The 15,169-nt window shown below is 43.7% G+C and overlaps 1 long non-coding RNA gene across 2 annotated transcripts in view; it reads left to right on the forward strand.

Annotated features, from left to right (window-relative positions):
• Positions 1 to 4,958: 4,958 nt before the first annotated feature.
• Positions 4,959 to 15,169, forward strand: part of LOC109324714 — a 71,764-nt gene continuing 61,553 nt past the window's right edge. For both annotated transcript variants that reach the window (XR_002104989.1, XR_002104988.1), the window contains exon 1: positions 4,959 to 5,028. This is a non-coding gene — a long non-coding RNA (uncharacterized LOC109324714). The remainder of the gene's footprint in view (positions 5,029 to 15,169) is intronic.

Raw genomic sequence — 15,169 nt, forward strand, 5'->3', positions numbered from 1 at the left:
ACCCTAGCATCTATGAATCTATGAATCTATGTTTTCAAAATGCAGAGACAGCTCTTGGACTTTGGCTGAACAGCGTGTGGTTCAGGGGTGTGTCCATAGAAAGGAGGCGTAAAGCTCTCCTTTACACTTTCCTGGTGCTAATCTGTTCATAGCACAACCTGAGAGCTGTGTTAGGACAGCCTCAAAGCTTCTTTTATGCCATTGGGCTAAAAAAGAGGCATATACCTTCCAGATTCTGCTGCATGAGCAAATCTCTGTAGCATGGAAATTCATGGAAGTCCTATATTTACAGAATCAGTTGCAGGATTGCACGTTATCTGTTAAAAGCACTATACAAACATCGATTTATTAAGGCCTGGATCCTATTATACCCTAAGTTATGTTGCAGAACCGCTAAGGTATGTAAAACCACTTTAACCCTATGTACCTGCAGAGACTGGGACGGCGCAGGAGCTAAGATGCACAGTTGGCAGCCCAGAGGTTGCAAATGTGAAGCCATAGCAGAAGTGCTCAGGATGTAGCCTGGTCAGATTCCAATTTATATGTGAATTCTGCTACATTCCTTGCCGCAAGGACATGAAGCAAAGAAGTACCTGCAGGACCAGGGCCTTAATAATCATAATCCTATCTGTGAGAACCTGTTACTCCATAAAATTCTCCTTTTTTTTATCCTAACCCTCCAAAGAAGAACAATTTCAGACAAGGAGGCCAAGGATTTAACTTGTCAGGGTGAGAATCTATCATTCAGGGGCTCAGAAAAATAAAATCCTAAGGAAGACTTAACTTGACCAAGCTAAGGTAAAAAGTAAGCAAAACCACATTGCTTTTTTAGTCCTTGTTCCCTTAAAAAATATTTCAGGATTCATTCTCTGTAACAAAAAAGAGGATGAAACCTAATCTTTTAAAAAGTTGTATCCTGGTCAGCTGGCAGTATAAGCAAATGCTGTCTGTAAAATTCAATAAGCTTCATAAATAAAATAGAAATAATTTAACAGGACTCTGGGAAATACTTGGGGTGGAATCTTGACCTTATTGAGACAATGGCAGTTTGGTCATTCACTTCAATAGGTCTATGATTTCCTCCCTTTCATAATTTGTAATGTGGTACTACCCAAGAGCCCTAGTCAGGGAACTGGGCCTCACTGTTATAGAGGATGTCTATGCATAGAAGAAAAACATGGTCCTGCCCCAGAGAATTCACAGCTACACCCAACATCACAGTTTCCTCCTTACACATAACATATTTAGAGGCAAACTGTAAGAATTTTCTATGTGCCAAGACCCATGCTCAAGTTCGCCTGTTTTGCAAACAAATGTGACTATAAACATGGGCTTCCAATTGGCTCTGCTTCTGTGCTTCCATGGAGCCAAATTGCTGAAACTAGATTCATTGTCAGCATCACACACAGCTTCAAAACTGATCTCATTCATACTGACCCCTACAACTCTCATTTTTTTACAATAATGATTGCCTGAGCTCATTACCTCCCAGGATTAGGCCTTGAGTCATTAATCAGAACTGGGTGAGAAGTGCTAATCTTTTTTCTTGCATGAAAAATATCTGGTTTAATGCTAGGTGATTGTACCGCCCCAGACCTTGTCTTTAGGAAACAGTACTTTTTGCAGTAACACATGTAAGATTTCAAAACATTGTATGCGATGGCAAAAATGGAACTTCATTGAAATAACATTTCAAATGGGGGCTCAGAAGCTTTCATGAAAATGGTTAAATTAAAAATGTATACCAAAATAGTAAATAAATAAAGGGGGCGGGGGGTGAAAAGGGAAAAAATGAGCCAAAGTAAAATACAAAAATCTGAACTGCTGAAGTTTCATTGAAAAGAACAAGATCCTGAAATGTGTTATTAGCATGTGTGTGTATGTTTAGCTATTGAGGTAATTTCATCCATCACTGAAGTGCAGCTATGTTAGGAGTGAAATAAAGTGTCTTTTTTCCAAAGTTGCTACAGATGTTTTTGCTGTCATCCATAAATACTGTACATTTAAAGCCTCCAGTGCAGAAATACTGACTGAACTGGACTACTATAAGTCACCCCACTGACTTTAAGGGGTGTTTAAAAGTTGTAAATGTTTGCAAGACTGGACATAAAGGAGAAAGTCAGAATTATAATTTTGGTTAAGGATATGATTTGTTTCTTACAGCAGCATTTCCATTCTAGCAAAAGCAATACTGTTGCATGCAGCATTTTTTTTTTTTTTTTTTTTAACAAAAGCCCCTTTGCTGGTATAAATATTTTACTCAGCAAACATTGGCTGGTGTAAGCTGTATTCACACAAGGAGGGTTTACTTGGTATAGTTTTTCTAGCAAACTTCTCTATGTCTAAAATGATGGTAACCAAAACAGGTGATCCTTTTAAGGCTGCAAGGATTTTTCTCAGCTTTATTGAATGATAATACTACAACTTTACTTTCATTCTTATGTTAGTCACTGTGCCAGGCTCTGCACGTGTAACAGCTAGGCAGTCCTGGCTTCAGGAACTCATTTTACGGAAACAGGAAAACAGTTAAGGAGGCATTCTTTTTAAATAACATTTTTTCAGCAGCTCACAGAGAATTGAGGCTGAGGGAGCCTGTCAGTGCTGACAACTGGACCAAGCGGGACCACTTAATTGTCACATGTTCACTTTTTCATTCTCAGCAGGAAGCCCTTTCATAGCTCTGCTGATGACATTGATATCCCTGCTGTGCTTAATGATTAATAATATATTCATAAGTATCCACGAGCTATTCTTATGACTATAAATGTGTTTCCCCTCACTCACTTGGAATGAGGTGTGGATTTTTGCCTCTCTGACGTCTTGCACCTACCACCCCTGTGGGGGGTTTCATGTTAGATGGTACACAGTGCACAGAAACACTATGCATCGGTGTTGGAGAGGAAGCAAAGGAGAATAATGTATTCAGTGGAAATGGCTGGGGGAATTCATGCTGGGAAAATGCAGCTACTTTAACTGGGAGTTGGCCAGGGTTTACAGAGTTAATACCCTTGCTGGTTTTTGAAAAATGCCATGGGAAGTTTTAAGACCACGAATAGTCAGGATCTCCCTTATCTGAAATATGCCACCTAGTGCTGCACAAAACGTCATCTCTGGAAGTGTTTATAAACTGTGAAATGACATTTGCCAGGCCACCATTAGGAAGAGAGGGTGTGTGTGGGGGGCATCCCAAGCCACTGTTTTCTGGGTCTTTGTGTCATTGCTTGGTATTCCCTGCACGTTCTGCTCCAAGCTTTCCCTTGGCTGATACAGGCCTGGTCTGGAACGCGGCCTGATGGCCTGGGCGCATTTTGTGCATGTATGGTGAGGAGGTGAGGTGCAGGGTGGGGAAGGGTTCTGTGAATAAGGGTGCCAAACCCTCTATTCCTTCCCTCAGCAGGTTGATAAGCTTTCTTCTCAACTTTAAATCACTTCAATAAAGCAAGTTGTCCTTTGGATTCCACCTGATCCCTTTGCCATCAATACTAGTCCTAAAGAAACACCCCGCTCCTCTGTGTTTTCTAGTGGTGTTGACTGAGCCCTGGCTGGAGACCCAGCTCCCTGACGCCTCACCTGGCAGGCACTTTATGTTTGTTTTGACTGTTCGGAGTAAAGCTGCACCCTTTTCAATAGCACCACGTTCCACCTTCGCTCACCACCCAGAGTTCCTTTTTCTTTCATTATTTCCCTCTCTCCTTCTCTCTCTTTCTCTCTCTCTTTTTTTTCTGTCTTGTGTGTGAACAAGAATTGGCACTCTTTGCCAGGGCTCATTAAAACAGGCCTGCTGCTGTCATTCAGAGGCTGGCATTAGAAGCAGGAAAGGCGCTTCCACTACCCGTGCCCTCCCCTACTTTTCACTGTGGAGGGGGGGAAAGGATGACAGGTGGTCTAAATCCAACCCTGATTTCTCTTTTTCAAAGGCAGCCTCTTTTCCAGCCGCTTACATTCTCCCGCAGAATTTGGGGAAATTAGTACCAATTGTGGCTTAATAATGCAATAATGCCGTTCACGTTGCTTTGCTTCTCTTGGGCAGTGTGTGCTGTAGCCCTTAGGTATGCTCCAGGCTAAATCACTGTCAGGTGAAGCAGAGGATTGGTAAGGGGAGACATTCATCCTGCCCTCTATTGCATTCCTGTCTGTCAGGCCAACCCACACACAGTGTTTCTGCTTCCAACCAACTGAAGTGTATTGGCACTTAATAGGGGTTTTTTTGCATGCCTCTGTATTTTAAAAATACCACTAAATGGGGGTGTTTGTTATGCTCCTACAGATGTGTGGGGAGCCGGCTCCAATGTGCTGGAATCCAATGAGTCTGTTGGAGCATGGACATTGACATGCTCCGGCAGCTTTCCACGTCGTGTATCAGTGTCCCTGCTCTGAAAAAATGGTGGCAGGGTGCTTTGAAATAAGACACATTTGATGAGCTTTTGCTGTGGGGACACTGACTCATGTGATGTATGGGCACTTCTGATTAGTGCAACTTGCTAATTGAAGTGCCCAGCGCTGTGTCCTGGAGCACATGGAAAATGCCCTAAGGTGCTATGTCTGCCCTACCTTGTGTCTGACTTGAGACTAACAGAGCTAACTACCTCTCTGTGCTGTTAGCACAGATCCCAAATACCTTATTGTCTAAAAGGTGTGCCCAAACTGCCCTTGGTTTCATCCAGATGTGAATCTTCAAGAAGATATTTATAACAGATAGCCATTGTGTGCATGCTGGAAAGATAGTATTTTCAATGGGGTTGACTGTCATAGGAAGCGGAGGTATAGAGAATGGTGCGTGAAGTGACTGAGGCTTTAAAGGGGCTACTCTCAGCAGAGCTCCTGTGCTAGCCAAGAGCCTAAAGGGGAGGTAAGGTGAGTGTGAGCACCTTTGCAGGGGCAAAAGACTTCTGGAGATCCACTGTTTTTATTTTTTTTATTTATGTTGCTTTTGAGGGTTGACTGTCTTCTGCTTTCACAGAAGCCCAAACCTATCTTCAAAGGAAGGCTGGATGGGGACTCTTGAATAATTACCTAGGAATACCTCAGGTAGGGGATGATCAGCTCTTGGCCCTTAAATCACTAATAGGGAACTAAAGAAATCCTGCTGTGCTGAGGTACTACTGTAGCAATATGGTGATGCAACCCAAGTACAATTTCTCCAAATATGTGAATACTTTTATATATACAATTGAAATAAAAGTCTTTCAGTTTAGGTTTCAGGTGTATTTATCTGTCCTGAACACTGGTTCTGCTTAGAGTATTTTTACCCATGTTTCTAGGGGTTCCTCTAGTTTGTTATCCTGCCTCTGGCAGCGGCCAATACCTGTATAGCTAGTCTAATTAAAAATCAATCTAATTGCTCTGGTGCAAAGGCCTCACATGGATGCCTGCATCTTACTGTGTTAAGCTAAATCACTTTGAACATGATTTAAAACACTGTAATTGTGTCTACATTAGCAGTCTGGGCCCATGTCACTAAAGCAATTTTGAATCTATTTACCAAAGTGAGCATGCTTTTTTTGCTTTAGACATGGCCTCTGTTCAGAATTCATGTGTCATGATAGAGGTGATGCCTAGAGTTTTCATCTGAAATGTCTTTCATTTTTAAAAAATGATCTTTTCATGCAAAATGACTGGTGTCGTCATTTTCTGAATTAATGTTTTTCTCTCTTTTTCTCTGTGTCCCTGAGTTTCCTATAGGGGGAGGGTCAAAAAGCAGGAACAGAAACAATAAAAAGGGACATGAAGTATTAAAAACTGAAAATAATTTGGGCTTTGGCCTAACATTTCGAAAACTTGAAAATGTCTCGGAATGGTTGGAAAAGCAAAACCATTCACATTGTTTTTTTGTTAAACATATCTTTGCATATTTTGCCTAGTTCTATTGATAGGTTTGCATGCTCTGTGGTTTTGGGCATCCTGACAAATTTAGTTGTTCTTCTGCTGGCAGAGTACTGGACAATACAGAAGTAAAATGCAAGAGGTTAGTCAACCTTAATGTTCTGAGCTATAAGACAGGGGTGGTGGGTTTCTGATATTGTGGCTGAGACCAGACCTTAATGGGTGTTCTTTACAGTATTGAAAAAATTGTGAGGTGAATTGACCCACCCTGGAGAGAGCCAAAAAAACCAAGGCTGAATTCAGGTAACTTGGCTGGTAAGCTTTCAAAACACATAAAATGCAAATGTACTTTTGCAATGGTTATGGTTAGGGCCTTACACAGGTTTGATTTTTGTAGTTCACACTTCAGTATCCACTCTAGTATACCCTTTAACCACGCCTGTGATGTTGTGGTGGAAGGAAGTGAAGGCACTGTATATAGATAAGGCCGGGATTATATTTAGCAGCAGCAAGCAGTCAGAATGAGATGCTGCACGCATGCAGTGACAGAATCGAAGCCAGCTGTAGCAGTGAAAGTCTCACAGGGTTAACCACAAAGTCTGCCTGCAGCTGCTGCAGCTCAATACCCAGCATTCACGTCCAGCTTTGCCAAACTGCCTTGTGACATTTTTGATTCATGTCAGGGACAGAGTAGCATTGTTGGGGAAAAAATAACTGTTTTATAAAAACGTTCTACAGACTTTCAGCCATTGAAGCCTTTATTCTTCCCCACCAGCCTGGAGTTTGGAAAAATCTCTCCTTTCTTTTACTTGTTACTAGATTCTCTCTCTCTCTTTCTTTCTCTCTCTCTGTTTTTTTAAAAGGAAAATGGGTTATTTTGTTAGCTTGCTTTGTTTAAAATACAGTAAGTGAGTAAGGTGATATACCCCAGGACAGGGCTAGCAATGGTCCAAATGTTGTTTTCATTTGGCCCAAATGCTGGGAGATTGTGTAAACCTGGAGAAGCCAAGCTGCCATTTGTCTCAGGTGTAACTAACAGCAGAGGCCTTTTTTGCTCCAAGAGCAAGATGATGTTGTTAAGGGAGAAGTGCCTCCCCTTGTACCACACAAGTTCAGAAGGGAAATCTGCAGTGATTTCTGCTTTCTGTCAACATCCATCTGTCTGTTTGATCCTACCCTGCCCTCATACCAGTGTACTTTGATTACCTGGCTTGCACCACAGCAGCAGGCGTTTGGGAGGGAGGCGGGTGGGAAAGAGGCACAATTTTACTCCTTTCAGCACTGAGATAAAAAGAGGCTTTGTTTTTTGGATTTATGTAAAAGTTTTAAATTGTTTGTCCCTGAGTGCCCTTGGTAACCCCATACTGTGCCAATAGCTAGAACCCTGGAGCCAAACACCTAACAGTTTTAAAAGACAATGTGACAGTATGAAAGGGGCCTTTCCCATTCTCCTTCTACTTAAGGAAGTACTGTAGAAGGGCTCAATGCATTTCCACAGCTTTAATGCCTCATTTGCTTTAAGCATATACAGCACTGGCAATTTTTTGAAAACAAATTAAATTAACGCTGTTTCCTTTTTTATGCAATTTTTTTAAAGAAGTCATTCACCCTGAATCCATTTATAACAGATGCTCAGATTGAGACAGATTGGAAACATGTCTTAGTGAAAGGGACAGTAAAGTAAAATGTTGGTGCCAAATTAATCCCTGGTGTAACCTCACTGAAGTTGAGAGAAATTACGCTGGGGATGAATTTGTTCCTTTATGTCTGCATGCTCAAAACTGCAGGCAGAAGACAATTCCCAAATGTGCTGCAAAATATTATAAGAGCTTAATGTCCTTGTCTCTCCACAAAGCTCTCTCTGGAAGTAGAGACCAACCGGAAACAGCACCAGATCCTTTCCTGATCCTGATTTCAGGTCTCGGAGCTAGTTCTAAAATAAGTCTGAGCATTGACTCCATGAACTATGTCCAGACAAAAGTCAGCCAAGATCTGGCATGTGTAATGCAGGTTCATGTTTGTATTTTGAGAAGTGCATCTCCTGCTTTATTGTGTTACTGTGCTATAGTTCTTCTGTTCATTGTACTTTTCCGGGGAGCAGCATGCTAATTGAATCCTAATCGTAGTCTTGGGGACAAATTGCACAGACGCCTAAAACACAGCCTTAAAATACAGCCTGTATACCCTCTCCCAGCAACTACAGAGTGAGGATGAATATGGTGTAAGTCTGTCAATAAGCTATAGGTTTGCTGTTGGTGGTCACTTGATCAACAATGGTAATTCTTTGACTCAGAAGGTGCAAGTACAAGCAAATTGGGTGGTGGTGGTATTAGGTATCTAGTTCTACACTGGCATCCAGAGACGTAACTAGCAATTTGGGCACCCTGGGCAGAAATGCTGTTCAGTGCCAGAGAGTGGTAGGGAATGCTGAATGCTAAACAGCAAGGGTATGAAGTGTTACAGGATGCTGCTAGTCCCCAGGGCTAGCAAACCAATGTGCCCTAACATATGTAGAGATCCTGCTGGGTGTAGCAGCCTAGAGGGCTAGAATACTTCAAGCCCACTTCTGCAGCCAACAGCACAAGAGGAATTTTGGGGCTAGTACCACAGTCAGCTATCTTCGATCCCCACAACCCAAATAAGCAGGTGCCTATGTACAGCTGGGTCAACTGAAGATGGCTTTTGACACAAGTCCAGGATAGGGTTCATGCCTCTGAAGCCACTGCTTAATCCCTCTGATACTTTACTGCCATAACTGTGCAGCTGCACCCCCTGCATCTATATGGAGATCAGGCCTTGGGTTTAGACAGATGAGAGCATTCTCTTTAATGCTAGCTGGCAATAATGTGCTGGGCTGGCCATCAGGAAGCAAATGACCAGGGGATTTAATTTTTCTGTTAAAGATGGAAACAAATATTAATAGTTTGGAGTCTTATATTTAACAGGGCCTTAAACTAGCATAATTCTGTGGGCAAAGCAGTGGTGGGTTCAATGACTGGCCTGAGTTACAGGCAGTTGCATGATTTGTAGGCAGTCGGGTCAATAAGGCATTTGTGAGTCCTACACAGGATCCTGGCTTTAAAATTAAAGAAGTGTTTATAGTTGAGACGTGCATAAAATTCAGCTTTCACTGAATCTGAGAGGCTTGCAGCATCATTTATTCTGTGGTAACTTCTATTTTTATGGAGAGAAACTGTGCCATGTCATGGGTTTTGGTCTGTGTGTTTTTGGCTTATTTTATATATTTTATATTTGTATTTTTTCCTTGCCCAACTCTAAATGTCCTTAGGCTGTTCCTGTGAATATGGAGGTCCTTATAGTATCTTTGTAAGATTGTAATCTGTCTATATCAAAGGCCAGACTTATTCTCTGTTGTTTGTAAAAGAATTATTTAATAAGGAACCCTTGTAAGTGTCAACATTACACATGAGATGACATAACACTTGGGGAAAGTAAGGACTTACGCCAATATTCCCACACCAGCTTCAAAGCTAAATATGCTCACACATACAGATGCTTCTTATTTCTCATCTGTGGCTTCTGTTTCCCCTTAATTGGAGTTGACATCGGAAATATCAGTCCTCCTCCTCCTCCTGGATATGTTTTGATTAGTGTTAATACAGTGCTCCCTCATTAAAAGGCTCTGTGCAATAAAGTTACATATGGGTGGCTGCATTTTGCATCCTTTTCCACAGTTTCTTTATAGATGCAGAGAAAGAACTGTGAAGTTGAACACCCCCCCCCAGGTACTGGAGAAATGTTGGTTTACAGCTGCCTGCTTTCTGTGTGATGATCTGAATCCTAGCCTGGGTCTCAGTATGCATGAGCTTTGCTAACATTTGAAATCTAGATCTAGCTTTTGTGCCCCTCCTAAATAAACACAGGTAGAGTAGTACATTTTACCTAGGAGAGGAATCAAAACCAGGGGAGCTGAACACATAAGAAACCATCTTCCCTCTAGAGTAAAGAGCAGTAATACTTCTAAACGTTGGAAACATCATTCTCTGCAAAACCTGCCAGTTTCGGTCTGCCACGTTGCTAACAATTCCTCCCAGGCCAGGGAGGACTTCCTAGTTTCTTGCATAGTCCCTTCCCTGCCCAGTTCCCCAAACTGTAGAGTGCACATCCATTCCAAATGAATTCAAACCTCCATAAAACTTTAATAAACTTTTGTGGTGTGAATTCAAAACATTTAAAAGCCAAGCCACCAAAGGCTTATTCTTCTGTTAACAAAAGTCTTGCTGTAACATCCAAAATCCTTGGCTTCCCAGAGCAACCTTATGGGGGGAGAGAGAGAGCAAGTCAATGTGCTGTACAATCATACTTACTGATTTTAACCTTTGGGGATCTGCCGATCTGTATGTATCTGTATCCTCTGCAGGATTTAACTGGCAGGAAATTGCAGTATTCTTTCTCTAAGGCTTATAACCCTACATTTATTTCTTCCCTGAAATGACTATGAAGGATTTAAAACCACTGGCTTAAAAATGGGAAAGGACTCAAGGTCTGCTCACACCTTATGGACCATGGAACCTGGTTACAATGTCCAGGCTAGAAAAGTGTTGTGGAAGCACCAATTCGTTGTGCTGGGAACTTCCGACGCTTACGAGCATATCCAAAAGCTCTTCAGGCAAAACTGTCTTTTAGTTCTGTGATAGGCAAGGATTTTTTAGGTGATATTATTTATTGCCTCAATGGGATAGTTGTGATAACATTAGACAAGCTTTTGAATGTATGGCATTCTTCTTCAGGTCACTGTTTGTACTGTTTCTAGGACAGTGCTCGTGGGCACTCTGTTAGTTGAATAATAAATAATGGTAACCTGGGTATTGCTACATCATAAAGGCATCAAATGTTTTGATGGATAATAGCATATGTCAAAGCAGGAGATTTGCCACAGCAGTGACTTTCCAAACCACCCCCTCCAAAAACAAGCTCTAATTTATCAATTTAAAAAAAACTGGATAAAAGCACCCATCCAATTTGCAGCATGTCCCCCAGAGCAGGATCTAGCTTTTCATTTTCTTGGTGCAGTGTCTAATAGCCTTGGACCATGATTGGTGATGCCAGGCATTATAATGACATGAATACTGAAAACTCAACATCAGGATCTCAAAGGGTGTATCTACACATTCAATTAATGTGCTTTAGGTAATGTGCATTAAATCTTGTACCTCTGGGTGCCTGTACGTGAGTGCAGAGGTTGTAATTGCACTGCATTGGAGCAGGCTCAATTGATTAATCAAGTCTGGTGGAATATGACAATTACTGTGCTCCAACAGCCTCCTACATCCTGCTTCAAAATGGCAGCAGGGGTGCTTGAACTAAAGCTCATTGAACAAGCTTTAGTTCATGCGCCCTCACTGCCATTTTGAAGTTTGGGGACACTGAGATGCTGCAGCATTTGCCACTCTAATTAAAGTGCCATGGCCCCTCTTCCCAGGACATGTAAAAGTGCCTTCCATTGTGAAGTACTAGAAAAATATTCATTAGCTTAGTTTAATGCACATTGCATAAATAGCATGGGGTTTTTATGGGTGTACTAAAAGGTATCATTTTGGAACCAAGAGTTCTAGTTTTTTGTATGGGTTTTTTGTGACACTTTCATGTGCATTAAAATAAGCTAATGCTCATTAAAGTGCATGTGTAGGCAAATGTGCCCAAAGTATTGAAACAATTTGTAAACAAAATGATGGAGGAGGCAGATCAGATCTGAGTCCCTGAAACTCTCCTTTCATGTTATGAGTTACACAGGTCTATAGAACCTTTCTGTGAAGATGCAGAGGTATTTCTGGGCATGACAGAATCAGTCCAAGTAAATAAGGAACAGACAACATGTTTTTCATAACCCTACACTATGCTGTAGTTTACTTGGGTACTGGTCCATCTTTAATACTAGCTTGGGCCCCAGTCTTGCAGATGGATCCACACAGGCAAACCTTCCCTACTGTGTGAAATCTCATTATGTTCTGTTGCAGAGGCGGGCAATTATTTCGAGCGGAGGGCCGCTTATCCAGTTGTGGCAGGCTGTTGAGGGCTGCATGGGTAGCTCTGCCCCTTGACAGATGCTTCACCCCCTGAGAGGTGCCCCGCCCCCTGATCACTATCTTGGGACCAATGCCCCTGTGTCCTGGGATCAATGTCCCAGGGCCAGCAATGTGGGGCCCAAAGTGGGGCACAGGCTGGCAGGGGTCTGTGGAGCTGGGCTGGGCTGCACCAGCAGGGAGAGAGAGGAGCTGGCTTGGCTCCATAGAGCCCCTGCAGGCTGGCACCCTGCGGTGCTGCCACCCTGCTCTGGGCCTTGCCAGCACTGGCCCCAGGACACCGGTGTGGGTCCCGTGCTCCCACTGGCTCCTGCACCTGCTCACTCCCAGTGCCCCCCAGCCCCATGGTACAGGTGGGGGGCAGCACACAGCCCCGACTCTCTGCTCGCCGGAAGAAGCTGGTGCTGAGTGTGGGGAAAAGCGGCCCCTCACCCGCCCCATTGCCAGTGCTCCCTGCTGCAGCTGCTCGCAGCCCATGTGGGGCTGTCCTGAGTGGGCACAGGCAGCCCCATGTGGGCTGTGAGCGACTGCAGCATAGGGGTCAGCCATGCGGCAGGTGATGGGCCACTTTTCCCCCCTGCGCTCAGCACCAGCTTGTAACTTGGCCCCGCTCTCAGCCTGGGCCCCGCGCTGGCTCTGGGCTTGCCCATCAGGGCTGAGTGCAGCGGCAACAGCTGTGGCCCCATCTCCAAGCAGTGTTTGCTGCTGCTGTCCACCTGGAGCTTGTGCACTGGGCAGCACAGAGGCAATGGTGGCAAACACTGCCCAGCGTGGGAAGTGGGGGGGGGCCACAGCTGCTGTTGCCGTGCACAGCCCTGACAGGCGAGCCCAGAGCTGGCGCAGGGATCAGGGCCCAGGTTTGCAGCGGGGCTGGGTTACAAGCTAGTGCTGAGCATGGGGAAAAGGCAGCCCTTCCCTGCCCTGTGGCGCTCCTTGCTGCAGCCTCTCGCAGCCCGCATGGGGCTGTCTGGAGCAGGCACAAGTAGCCCCATGCAGGCTGTGTGCTGGCCATGGGGCAGGGTAGAGGGGCAGGTTTCGCCCCCTCCATCCCACACTCAGCTTTTCCCTGGGTTCCCTCCCTGTCCCAGATCCTCCCTTGTCCTCCCCGACTTCCTCCTTACCTGTGGTTCTGGCCAGGGCAGCCATGTGGTCCCAGGCCAGAAGCCCCTGCTGGGGCTTACAGCTGGGGGTGGGGCTCAGGCAGGCCCTGCTGTTGGGGGTCTGCCGGGCTCCCTCTGGGTGCTACAGATAAATATTAATTTTCAAAAATTTTTAGCGGCCACGCGGGCTGGATAGAATGGCCTCACGGCCCAAATGCGGCTCATGGGCCATATTTTGCCCAGCCCTGTTTTATTGGGTGCCCTGAAGGACAGTTTTCCTGTATAAGTCAGCTTGTGGAAGTGTGGCCTTTGTTTGCATTATAATGGATAAGTACCAGGTATACCAATTTCAAAGCAGCTGTAAAGACATTTTTTCCCTTGTTGCTACTCTAGATATTTTTGCTATGGCCAACCAAACCAAAAAAAAAAGGTAAAGTCTCATGACAAAATGATTTTCCATGTTTTGCAGACTTAAGACTGGGTAAATGACACGTGTTTATCTGTCAGCATGTCATTTATTTGATAATGTCTCAGGCGTGTAAAGGCTATGTTAGCAAACTGGCAGGATTCCTATCAGTGCTGTGGCTTTCACCTGGTCTTTCTGTTCTTATTTTCTAATTGCAAGGGGCTTTCCTTTTCCTGTGAATGAAGGAGTGACAGCAGCTGTAGCACAGGCACAAGGCAGGGAGGTTTGGAGGGAAGCTTCCTTCATATGCCTGAAGCTTAATCCTGAGCTGCATGACATCCCTCCTTTACTTTAGTTCTTTGCCTCCTTTCAGCTGATACTGTGGTGCTAATTACATGATGTTTTTGTGGTGTGGACAAATGCCCACCAGGGACTGGGATTATTCCATCAAAATCATTTTCATCAGTGACCTAAATAGGATTTGATCCTAGACTTGTAGAGAGGAAAAACAATTGCATTAGCTCAGCTAGCTCTTTGGGACAGACAGTGTCATCTTATGGGCTCCTGCAATGGCATAGTGGCTGCAATGCTTGGGGCACTGCCTCGTTATGTGTATGCCAGCTCCTGCCCAAAGTGTCCTGTATGGTTGGAGTTGCAGGTTCTCACAATATTCTTTCTAGAAGTCCATATAACTTGTCATCACAGAGAAATTTGGAAGCCCTTAGCAGGTCTTTCATTCTTTCCAGTTACTCAACAACTCTTTCCTAGAAAAATGATATCCTCCTTATCTATTCGCTAATTCCTACCACATATCACAAGGCAATCCTGTAAATTCCTATCAGCCTTGACAAAGTTATTTTGTAGACCTATGTAGTGATTTTGATGGCTGCACAGAACTGTTTGTCTTGTTCTGAATTAAATTAATAACATAGTGATGGCACTTACTTTAGCACCAAACTTCTAAAACTCTCTTAATATACTAATCAGCATGTCAGTGGAATATTTTTTTCTGGATAAAGACAAGCCTAGTGAAACGGATTAGACATTCACATGGCATTGCATAATTCAGAGAGCAGGCATGGTGCATGTGATTTGCATTAATAGACTCCATAGCAGCAGCTTCTTACAGGTCTCTCTCATTAGATTGTATGTGGAAGCTTCCAGACTGTCAATCAATTACAGTAATTTCCTTTTCCATATTTATTCCATCACTATCATTGACAGTTACCATTAAATGACATTAATACAATCCAATACCATCTTGCATTTTTCCAGTGCTCTTCACATAGTGTGCTTAATCTGCGGGAAGCTAAGGGATCCCATTAAAAGGAAGAAAGGTGTCTTTGCTCCCTAGCTCAGTGCAGCATAGCTCAGCCCCAGGGATGGGCAAGGGGTGAGCAGGAGGGGAGCACCTTCCTTCTTCCTTCCTTCTTCTGGTCCTCCAGGCTTGCTGGTGGTATTTAAAACTTTGCTCATTGTCTTATTTACCTAAGACTTGCAGTAAGCTAATCCTGGTGTTTGCCTAAAGATATTGTCTATATACTAGGAAACCCAAGGAATACTGCTGATCTTTAGGATAACCATGATGGCATATATAAAGAAGAATGAGCACATTTGTCAGTACTTCTGTCATGCCATTGCTAAAGCTTTTATGACAGTCAGAACACTGCTCCTTGCTCTGTTCCTGCCAAGAATAAGCTGGTACCTGCTGGTACCTGCAATAAAAAGAGATACCTCCCCTTTGTTAAAGCCTTCTTTGTCTCACTAGTCAAGGCCATGAACTTCTATCTGAATAG

The sequence above is a fragment of the Crocodylus porosus genome, unplaced genomic scaffold (genome assembly GCF_001723895.1).
Source record: "Crocodylus porosus isolate Cpor-Errol unplaced genomic scaffold, CroPor_comp1, whole genome shotgun sequence".
NCBI classification, from domain to species: Eukaryota; Metazoa; Chordata; order Crocodylia; family Crocodylidae; genus Crocodylus; species Crocodylus porosus.